This window comes from Ceratotherium simum, chromosome X (assembly GCF_057802395.1).
Source record: "Ceratotherium simum simum isolate JZ-2026a chromosome X, ASM5780239v1, whole genome shotgun sequence".
NCBI lineage: Eukaryota > Metazoa > Chordata > Mammalia > Perissodactyla > Rhinocerotidae > Ceratotherium > Ceratotherium simum.
In genome coordinates, this window is record NC_141940.1 from 89,153,739 (window position 1) to 89,165,342 (window position 11,604).

An 11,604-nucleotide genomic window follows, 5' to 3' on the forward strand; every position below is an offset into this window, starting at 1 on the left:
GAGCCGCGCACGGGTGACGTAGCGGTGAATCGCGTGCAGGAGACTCACGCAGCCAATGGGGACGCCCGAGAGTGGGCGGTGTAGGAGGCAGGATGATAGGAGAGTCAATGGGGAGCCCTGAAGGGGGGTGGTGCGGGGTCCGGGATGAAGAGAGTAGAAGTAGGACAGTTAACGGGGAAGTGTGAGCGGGAGCGGCATATGGGCGGCGGGGAAAATGTAATGGCTACAGGCGATGGGGGCAGCAGGGAGTGAACAGAGAGGTCCGAAAAGTAGGAGATGCGTGGGTTGCATAAGTAGCGGGATGGAAGATACAGACAGCGAACAGCCAATGGGGAGCCACGCGCCGGGTGTATAGAGAAAGGATGACGATAATGGCTGCAGCTAGCCAATGGGGAGCCTTGTGAGCGTGCACTACGCCTTCAAAGGGCGGTGCCAGGACGAAGCTAGCCAATACGGAGGCTAGAAGGAGACCAAGAAGAGATGTGTGAGCGGCCCCGTAGGCGGGACTGGAGAGGCAGAGCCAAAGGGAGTGGGTGATGAAGACGGGAGCGAGGAAGAGAGGTGGCGGATAGCCAATGGGAGAGCCAGAGTGAAAGGAGTTGCGGCCTCAAAGGGCAGTGCTAGAACGGGATGAACCAATGCCGAGGCTAGAAAGAGTAGCAGGAAGGACACGGAGGCGGGACGGGAAAGAGCGGAGCCAACGGGGTTGTTGTAGATGGTGTGAAGGAGGAGATGAATAGCCAATAAGGAGGCGAGAGGAGAAGACGGTGCATAAGCGGTCTGGGCTGTAGGGTCGTCGGGCTACAGAACCATAGAATAGTGGCAGCCATTAGGAAGAGTATGCCTCTTTTGGATGTATTTACTTTCTCCTTAACCCTCCGTGACTCCCCATTGCCGCAGGGCTGTGAATGCTCAGAGCCCCTGAAGACCTAGACTGCACCCTAGTGTGAGATCTAAGAAAGCAAAACGGACTCTCCTGTAGCAGTTACTGGGTCTCCCCTGCCCACCTCTGAGCCTTTGCTTGAGGGTTACCACGAGCCAAGAATGCCCCTGATTGTCATCCTCAGCATTCTCCAGGACTTGACACCCTTGTTGAATGAATGGCCAAATGAGAAATTGAACCTTTTTGGAAGATTTGCTTTTTCTAACTTAAGCTCAGCAAAACACAGCCTGACTGTATGCCGCCAAGAGTTGATCAGGCACGTTGGCAGACATTGACGAACGTAATCACAAATCAGAGCCCTGTCTTTCTTGCCCGACTCAGCCCTCCACACCTCGCAGTGGCCTCACCTCCCTTCTTTGTGTCCCCGTCTCTGCTCCTACTGTTCCCTCTCCCAACAGCGCTGCTCCTGCTTTCTCCATCTAATGAACTTTCACTCCCCTTTCACACTTTCTTCGAGGTCTCGCCTCCTGTGGGAACTGAATTGTAGCTTTTGTCCACTGAACGTGTCCATTCATACATTCCCCTTCCATCCTGGGAGGATTCACTGCACACCTACTGTCTGCAAGGGCTGACTCACAGCATCCCTAGGAGGGAGGCAATCCCCCTAGCAGGCCCCTTCTCCTCATGTCTCAGTCCCCAGGATGGGGTCATGGGTAAATATGTTCAGCTGCAAGTAACAGAAAAATCATGAAATAAGGGGAGCCTAAACAAGGTAGAACTTGATTTTTTTTCTCACCTAAAAGTTCAAGCTGGTAAGTAGTCCAGGGACTCCTTTCTGCCCACCCAGTTAGGGCATTGTCTATGTCCTGGTCTGGCCCCAAGACGCATCCTTCAACAAGCTCTCCACTCAAAATATTTCCCAAATCCACCCTCTCCTCACCCAGTCCACTGCCAGCACCGTCATCAGCCCCCTGGACTATTGCAGTAGCCTCCTCTCACTGGTCCCCTGCTTCCACCCTCACTCCTGCAGTCCCGCCTACACTCAGCACTCAGAGGGATCCTGTTAAATCCTAAGACAGTTCACATCTCTCCTCTGCTCACAACCCTCCTGTGGCCTCCTCCCTCAGAGTAAAAGCCAAAGTCCTTACCATGGGCTACAAGGTCCTGCACGGTCTAAACCCCCTAGTCCCCTCTCTGACCTCACCTTGTATCCCCTCTTCCTCTTGCTTATGCCCCTCTAACCATACTGACCTCCTTAGTAGACCTTGAGCAAATCAGGCACACTCCCACTTCAGGGCCTTCACACTGGCTGTTTTCTCTGGAATTACTCAGATATCTATATGTCTCCCTCCCTCACCTCCTTCAAGTCTTTATCAAAGGCCCCTGTCTCTTGGGACTTTCACCCACCTCTCTGTTTCATCGTGCCCACTCTCCCCCAAAGCCTTCCATGCAAGAGGATATTTTCCAGTACAGAGAGGAGGTGGTGACCTCTGCCTCTCTCTGCCCACCTGACCCCCCAGCCTTCACTCTGCAAGGGTCGTGGCTCTCAGCAGCAGCAGCATCACCCCTCCCACACGAGGGCCCCACTCAAGTGGTCTCCTGGGACTCTGGGCCACCACCCTCACTGAGTTTTCCTCCTACCTCCCTGGCCACTCCTCTCATGGAGCAAGTGACAGTAACGGAGAGATGGTCTAGGGAGGGCGTAAGGAGGATGCAGCCCACAACTCTGACCCTAAAAGAGAAAACCAGGCCCCTCTCTCAGGAGGGGACAGGTCCTAGGGCAGGGAACGAGGCCTCGGCTATTGAACTGGCCTGGTTTATAGTTACACAGGAGGTGTGGAGAGTTTTCAGACCTAAGTTCACAGGGAGTAATGGGTCATTCACCTTGGAGACATCTCTAAAGTCGGTTTCCCAGGACTCCTTCCTGACAAGCTCGCTCCCCACCCCCTCTCACTCCCAATCACGTGCCACAACATCTCTTAAGCCCCTGCTGTACACAGGGCCCCTGCAGGCCTGCAACCTGAGGGTTTCATCCCACCCTGTGCCTCCCCTGGCTGCCTGGCACACACAGGCCATCTTTGGGTCTCAGACATGTCCCACCAACTCAGAAGCCTCAACCAGCGAAAGTTTTGTTTTGAACTAATGGTAGGGAGGGTTGGGTTTTTTTTTTTTTTAATTGTTGTTGTTGGCTGATTTTTTTTAGGTCTTTTTTTTCTATTCACCTTTTTTTTTTCTTGTCTTCACAAAGCCAGGCCATCAGGCCCCCTCTGGGCTTTTGCAGAAAGGTAAGTCTGAGTTGAGGAAAGAGGTTCTCTTTTGTTTGAGGGCTTGGGAGGTGGGGGGAGGAAAAAGGCAAAAGGGTGAAGGGGTGGGTCTTGGCTACTAGGTTTGTACCATGTGAATAAAAAGCCATTTCCAATTTCTCTTCCCTAGGCCTGAAGCCAGTCTTGCAGAGGGGTTGGAGTGGACATTGGATGACAGAACCCTGGGCCATGCAGGGCACTGGGGAGCCGGAGACTGGGAGTCTCGACTGTGGCCTATCAGGAGAAGCCCCTGGAGGCTAGTCTCCTCTGTTGATCATTGGTTGGAGGGGGTGCCCGCTGAGGTGAGGAAATGCAGCCGCCAATTCTTGGACAACCTTAAAACCTCACAAGCTTCAAGCCCCCAGAAGAATCTCCAAATCTCAGAAGCTCCCTGTCATTGCATCCTAGAATTTAAAACCTGAGACGACTGGGCTCAGGGAAACCTGGGGGTTTCAAAGGCCGCCACCAAGGAAGGCAGGGCCCCCACTCACCAACCCTGTGATCTTGGGCAAGTTGCTCGACTACTTCGCGCCTCTCTTTTCCCATCTGTATGATGGCCATGATGACAAGATGGACCTTAAAGGGCTGTGGTGAGGACTGAATGTGATCGTTTGTGAGAAGTGTTCAGCACTGTGTTTGACACATGGAAAATTCCAGATAAATAGCAGCTACGGGGATGATGGCGGATATTTGGAATCTTAAAACCTTGGAAACTGGGATTTTTTGAAGTAGAAAATCGCAAAGGCTGAGGGCCTCAGAAGAATCAGGCCATGGTGTCCCTGACTGTGAGAGGGTTGGGGTCCCAGTGGGTCTCTGGGCTTCGTGAGGATGGATGCATTAATCCTGGGGGCCTGGTTGGGACCTTCCCTGTCGGGTGGCCTTGGGGTTAGAGCTCTCAGGCACTCAGACATGATGAGGTGAGGCTTTTCTCCCTCTTCTCACTCAGTGATGTTCAGTGCATTCTGAGAGCCAGTGATACTCAGACTCTTCGATTCTGTGAATTGGGGGCGGGGGGACACTCCCTGGTTTTTTCTCCGTGAAGTAACTTCCATGCCCCTCACCCTCTGTGGGAAGATGGGTTGCAAGAGTGTCCAGAGCTCCCCCTCCCTGGCCAGTAAGAGCAGTGATGACCATATCAATTCCACCTAAGGGGAAACTGAGGCATGGTGCAGGGCAAAGCCTCTGGAAACTCGGCCCTATTCCGTGTCTTTCTCCGGTATTTCTCGTCCGCACATAGGGCCTCAGTGCTTCTCTTTCTTTCCCCAGAGACCCTCGAATATCCTTTCCCTCACAGAGTGGTGTCTTTGCCTGCCTGGGACGCCCCTGTGATTTATTTGAGTTCTTTTCCCTTGTTTTTTTTTTTTTTCTAACTCTACACACTTTTGTTTAAAAAACCTGTGGTTTCTCATGAGCCCTGTTATCTCATTGATACCTCTCACCTCTGTGGTGAGGGAAAGAAATCATATTTTCAGATGACTCGTAAAGGGCAAAGAAAAAACCCAAAATTTCAAAATTTCCGTTTAAGTCTCATAATCAAGAAGAGGAGAAACAGAGCGAGAGAGAGAGAGAGAGAGAGAAAACTATGAGAACCCCCCCACACCCTGTGATTATCAGCGCACACACTCATCGAAAAAAAAATTGGATTATTAGAAGAGAGAGGTCTGTGGCTTCCACACCGTGGTTTTTCTTCTCGGTATAAAAGCAAAGTTGTTTTTGATATGTGACAGTTTCCCACAAGCCAGGCTGATCCTTTTCTCTCAGTCCACTTCACTAAGGTGAGTGTCCCCGCTCTCCCCCACCAGATGCAGGTCCAGTGGAGGAGATGGCAGTGAGGTAGGTACTGGGCGGTCAGGGGCCCTCGAGCACAGTCCAGACGCACGCAGCTACTGTGGTCCCAGTCAGGTAAGGTATCTTTCACAATAATAATAGTAATAGTAAATGCCAGAAGACTGATAGGTAAAGTACTTAATCAATGCTTGGGCAAAGTTAAATAAATTGATTGAGATGTAGATGGGTAGGATTTTTAAAATATGTCAACTGCCAGTCTTTATTAATTTCAGAGCTTTGAACAACTTGAAACACTGCCCAGGTGTAACTGGAAATTTCAACTACATCTCTCGCATCTCTTCATCTCTTCTCTCAATATCTCCCATTCCTCTCTGCCTCTGTTCGCCCTGTCTCACTCTTTCCGTGTTTCTCTGCCCCTCTCTTTCCCTGTTTCCCTGGCACTCAGACTCTCCATCCCTCTGTCTTTCTCTGGCTCTGACCCTCTTCCCTCTCTCTTTCTCCTCCATCTTGACCACACTCTGTCTGTCTCCTTTCCCCCTCTTTCTCCCACGGTCTCTTCTGCTCTCTTGTCTCACCTTCCCCTCCTGCCTTCTCACCCAGCATCCAGCACAGAGCTTTACACACAGTTGGAGCTTAATAATAGTGTGTTGAGTAACGTCGATGAGGACATTTACATTTTACAAGAATGAGCATCAATTCTGTTTGCTCCAATTGAAGGAGGATTGTGAGCCGTTGGGTCAGGCTGAGCACTTAACTGAACTTGTGCTTGCACCACATGAGAGGAGACCCTTCTGGGGGCACTTCATGCCATTGTCAATCGTGGTTTAGCTGTGTGGTTATACCCACAAGACCTCGTGTGTGTGTGTGTGTGTGTGTGTGTGTGTGTGTGTGTGTGTGGCCAGGGTCCATGTCCAGGAACAGAGCAGGCCATTCAGGACTAGGGTGAGCTTGTCTCTGCAGGCTTAGTAAGTGCTCACTAAGTGCTGTTAGTATTTTTTTAACCGATAATGCTATCTATTGGTTTTGTTTCTGCTTTATTCAATTAGTAGGAGCATTTATGTAGATCAGTAAAAATTGTTTCAACATATGATCTTTCATGGATGTCAAGACTGTCCTCACATTGGCATGAACCATGATTGGTTCGAACCAAGTGCCAATTATTGGACATTCGGGTTGTTTCTAGTTTTTCCCCATAATCATCCCTAATTAGTTCCTTGGATTCCTGAAAATGGAGTTGATGGGGCAAAGGGTATGTGCATTTTTAAGGTTTCTGACCCTCTCTGCAAATTGTTCTTCCAAAAGGTTGTCCTGTTTTATGCTCCCTCTACTCAAGCTAACCCTGGGTGGGTATTACCATTTTTTAATCCTTTTTCAACAGGTAAGAAAAAATATTACCACATTGTGGAAATTTGCATTCTTTGATTACTTATATTGTTTATTGACCATTTGTGCTTTTTTTTTAGTTGTCTGATCACATGCTTAGTCCTAATAGGGTGTTCATCTTTTTTTCTTATTGATTTGTCACAGCTCTTTATTTAAAAGGATATTAACCTTCCATCAGCCATACATATAATAGCAGACATTTTCCCCCAATTCTTTATTTGCTTTTTCTATTTGTTTATGGTGTTTTGGGATGCTTATGATGTTTTTATATACTCAAATAGGTTTTTCTTTTCTTCTGTGGTTACTGTCTCTGGTTTTGTGCTTAGAAAGTCTTTTCCCACTTGAAAATGAGATAAATGTTCACCCATGTTGGCTTCTAATCTCTTTTATGGCTTCATTTTTTCCATTTACTGTAGAGGTTAAGAGTGTGGGTACTGGAGCCAGACTGTCTGGGACAAACCCAGCCTCACCCCAAGCCATCTGTGTGATTTTTAGCCAGGCTTTTAACCTCTCTGTACCTCCATTTCCTCGTATGTACTATGATGGTTATAATAGTACCTACTTAAAAGGGTGGTTGTAAGGATTAAATCTATTAACCATGTTAAGCGCTTAGCATAGGGCCTGACATATAATAAACCCAAGATCAATATTAGATATTATTATTTATCTCTTTAATGGATCTGGAATTTATTTTAGGGTATGTGATGATGGTGACATTTCAAACTGGGCAGGGAGGGGTTGGTGGGAAAATGGACTGATTATTCATTCAATAACTTTATTTTTCCCTTAATTATCCCAGAAACATTTGTTAAACAATCTATCTTCCCCCGTCCCCCGGATTGAAATGCCACATTCATCACAAACTCGACCGAGCTTTCTATTCTGCTCTGTTCCTCAGTGTCTGTTCTTGTACCAGGGCCACACTGCTTTGCTGATTGTTGCTTTGCAATACAATACAATACCCACCAGAGGCCCCGGGCATCCTGCCCTTTGTTATTCCTCGTTATTTCAAGCAGCATCGGTTCTTCCAGCCAGAGACCCACAACTGTTCTTATTTGGGGCATCTCTCTCTCTCTCTCTCTCTCTCTCTCAACCTGTGCTGTTGTTTCTGTCTCTTTTGTTCTTTCTCGTTTCTCTCATCTCTTTCTCCCTCTTTGTGTGTACTTCTATGACTTTCTGCTCCTATGGGTTCCTCTCCCCTCCCCACCCCCCCCCCCACCCCCATCACTGTCTCTCTCTCTCAGCATCTCTATCTCTCTCATTCTCTTTGTCACTCTGTGTGTGTCCATCTCTGTCCCACCTCATGTCTCTCCCATCCCTCTCTGTATCTCTTGTTCTCTGTGTCTCTCTGTTCCCCTATGTCTGTCTCTCTCTCTGTCTGTCTTTGTCTCTATATATCCCTGTCTCTCAGCCAGTCCCCTGGATAGAGGGGCAGTTGTCAACTTGAAGCCCTGCAGACACCTAACAACTCACCCAGACACAGAGCCAAAGGGCCCTGGCCCTCATCTAGTCCACACCTCTCCCCTCTCCAGTGTACAGAAGGGCAATTTGGGCCCAGAGGTGGCTGGGAGGGCCTCTCCCAAGGCCTCACAGAGTTGCAGTGGTGGAGTTGAGACCCAAGCTCAGATCTTAGGACTCTCGGTGGGACCCTGGCTCTGTCTCTCTCCCCATTGTGGGCCTCAGTTTACCCCTCCGCACCCATGAGGGGGACAGGGGGACCTGGGCTGCCCCGCAGCTGCTGCTGCCATCCCCACTTCTGCCTTCTCACAGGTTGGACCCTCACTCAGGCAGGAGGGTCCACAGTCACAGTGTAGGGCTCAGCCTCACAAGAGCTAGGCTGGGTGGGGTCCCAGGGCCCCATGGGTTAGCAGGCCTCATGGCCAGAGGGTGGTGACACTGGAGGGACATAAGTCAGTCTGTCTGTGGGTCTGGCTGTGGACAGAGCTCAGCTGTGTCCCCAGAGCTGGCACTGGTCCCTGGAAACCTCTATCCCAGGGCCCCTCCAGAGAGCCTGGTGCTGGGCTCTCTACTGGCAAAAGCTGGGGCTTGTCCTGCTCCCCGCCATGAGGCCCCAGCTAAAGGCACACTGGCCTCTACCTCCCCCTGCCTCCCTCCTCATCTCTGGCAGAGTGGCTGTGGGTTTGAGATCCTCGTCCCAGAATGGACAGAGATACCGAGGCCCTGCAGGTGTCCATTTGCCGATCACTGGCATTTTCTTAAGTGTTTCGTGTGCATTAACTTTGGAAGATGGGTACCGTTACTGTCCCAACGTACATATGAGCCTGAAGAGAGTTGCAGCTAGTGAGTGGCAGAGCCTGGCCCCAGGCTGGGAAAAGTAGGGGGGGTTCTGACCCTCCCGCCTTCGCAGAACTTAGGAGGGAGGCTGAGGGCAGGCTTGCTGCAATTCCAGGCCTGGTAGGCGAGAGGCACTATGAGTAGTGCGCTTCCTGTCCTTCAGGGAGTTCCAGTGAGTTTGGACACCAGGGACATTGGCCTTCACATACTGAGAAGTTGGACCCACGGACCCCACAGAGTCTGTGAGTTTGAGATTCTGGGATCCTTTGAATTTAAGAAATAATGTTCTATGATTCTGAGGTTCTGGCGTAGTACGATTTGAAGACCCTGAGGGTCCCAGTATCTGTGGGGTCTGCATGGCATTCCCCAAGCATCAAACCTTGGGCCTCTCCATGGCCCAAGAAGGGCCAGGTCTAGTCATGGTGGCCAGATGGACGTCACTCACCACATCCGCCAGCACCCACATCACCCCACCTGGGCCAAGCCGGCTGCAGGACGGGCCAGCCAATTCTCGGAACGAAACCTGTGGGGTGAGGCGTCTGCCTCCTTCTCTTCCTCCTTGGTGCCGATAAAGCCCAGCGCTTCCGGCCGCCATGACGTCAATGGCGGAAAAATCTGGGGAAGTCGGCGGCTGTGACAACAGGGCCCAGATGCAGACCCCGATAGGCAAACACAATCTGTGTCCCAGAAACATCCTCCATGCAGCTTCTGAGAAACAGTCAGAAAGGGACGCCCCAACAGACAGTGCAGGAAGCCAGCTGCCCAGCCCGGCCCTCCAGGTACCCCACCACCAGACAGACCATATCCACGTCCCCTTTCTGAGAATGTATCTATGCTTTCCTGAGTCAGGCTGTTCCAGATGTGTTTGAGGAGATTTCTTATAAGCTCTCGCCAAGTGTCCAGGCAGCTTCAGAAGTGACCACAGGCCAGACGTGTGGGCCAGGCCAGAGTGGTGGAAAACATCCACTCACTCACCAAAATCGGTCTCACTTTACTCAGGCTTCTGTAACAAAGTACCACAAACTGAGGGGTTTAAACAGCAGAAATTTCTTGTCTCACAATTCTGGAGGCCAGAAGCCCTACATCAAGGTGTCGGCAGGGTTGGTTTCTTCTAGTGCTGTGAGAGAGGATCTGTTCGTGCCTCTCTCCTAGCTTCTGATGGTTTGCTGGCAATCTTTGGCGTTCCCTGGCTTATAGAAACATCATCCCTATCTCCGCCTTCATTCATTCACTCACCTCCTCATGGTCATCGACATTCTCTCAGGCCCTTATTCTGAGCCTCCATAGACCTGGGCTACCCCCGAGAGACTGAGGGTTTAATACCTGGATTCTCACACTCTCCTCCCTCAGCAGGACAGCTCTGACAACCCCCATCAGCTGCCAGCAAAGAAAGGAAGGAGCATTGCTCCCCTAGAACCCTCCTTGTACTCCCCGGGGCTGCTATCAGCAGCCGTGTGTCCAACCCAGTGCTGTGGGGTGGGGTGGGGTGGGGAGTTACACACACACACACACACACACACACACAGCCCCACAGCAGGTGGCTTGTGAAATGTGCACACACGCACACTTTCTGGAGAAAGAAGTGGAGCTCTCAAGTCACCATGGGACTGTGCACCTGGGTTTCCCTTCAGTAAAATGGAGATTGGACTAAGCAGTCCCTTCCAGCTCTAGCTTCCCCTCAGGCTGGGATTACAGGATTCTGAGCAACCGAAGCCCTGCCGATTGGGGAGTGTAAGGTTCTAGAGCTCGGCAGAGGGGCCTGGAGCCATTATGTAGGGCTTTCTGGATAGGGGAAGAGGAAGAAGAGCAGGCATTCCAGGTAGGGCAAATAGCATGAGCAAAGGCTTGGAGTCAGGCTTGGGGAGCAGAGATTGGGGTGAACTCTGGTGGGGGCTGAGTCGAGGAGCTCCCACAGGCCCTGGCTCAAGAGCCTGTCTCTCTTCCTCTCTGGCACCTGCCATGCCAGCTCTGTGCAGGGCAGGAGCCCAGAAATGATCAGACCCTGCCCCTGTCTGAGCTTCAGACTCCTGTACTCAGCTGCCCACTTAGCATTTCCACTCGCATGTTTAACATCAGACTCTTCGTGTCCATCCACACCTGGATCATCACACCCAACTCTACTCCCCCCGTCTCCCCCATCTCAGGTCATGTCAGCTCTGTCCTTCCAGCTGCTCAGGTTAATACCCAGAAGTCACCTTGATCCTCCCTCTCTCACCCCCCACATCCAAGGTGCCAGCAAATTTTCCTGACTCCACCTTCAAAACACACTCAGAATCTACCTACTTCTCACCATCTCCACTGCCACCATCCTGGCCTGTGCCACCATCATCGCTTGCCTGAACTGTTACAGTAGGGTCCTCACTAGTCCCCCTGCTTCTGCCCTCACCCTCCTAGAGTCTGTCCCACTCACAGCAGCCGGAGGGAACTTTTGAGTCCATGCCCCCCTCCACTCCCAGATATGCCCAAGTCACTGAGGGAAAATAATGCTGCCAGGAGAGGCAGAGACCAGCCCCAGCGGAATCAGCAAAGGTTGTGTGGCCTATGCAGGGTACAGGGAGGACCGGAGTGCTGAGGCTTGGAGACAAGCCTCAAGTGGGTGGGGGGAAGAGCTGAGACCCGCTCCGGCTGAGGCCCTGCAAACCGCACTGAATTCCCCACTGCCCTCGTGGAGGACTCATCCCCACCAGGGCTGTACCCACATGCGGAGGCAAGCTATGTGCTGGACCCGTGCACATGTGCACATGGGGCATGCATGGAGACACATGCATACCTGTGTTGCTGACACCAATGTGTGTGTGCACACATACATGACTAGAGCTGGGGGTCCAGCTGTGGGGCTCTTTGGGACATGCCCCAGCCAATGCCTGCTCTGACCAGAGGGGGCATCCGAGTGGTTCAAGTGGTTGAGTATTTCGCACCCCCCCACCACCCCCAGTACATGTGTAACTCCTT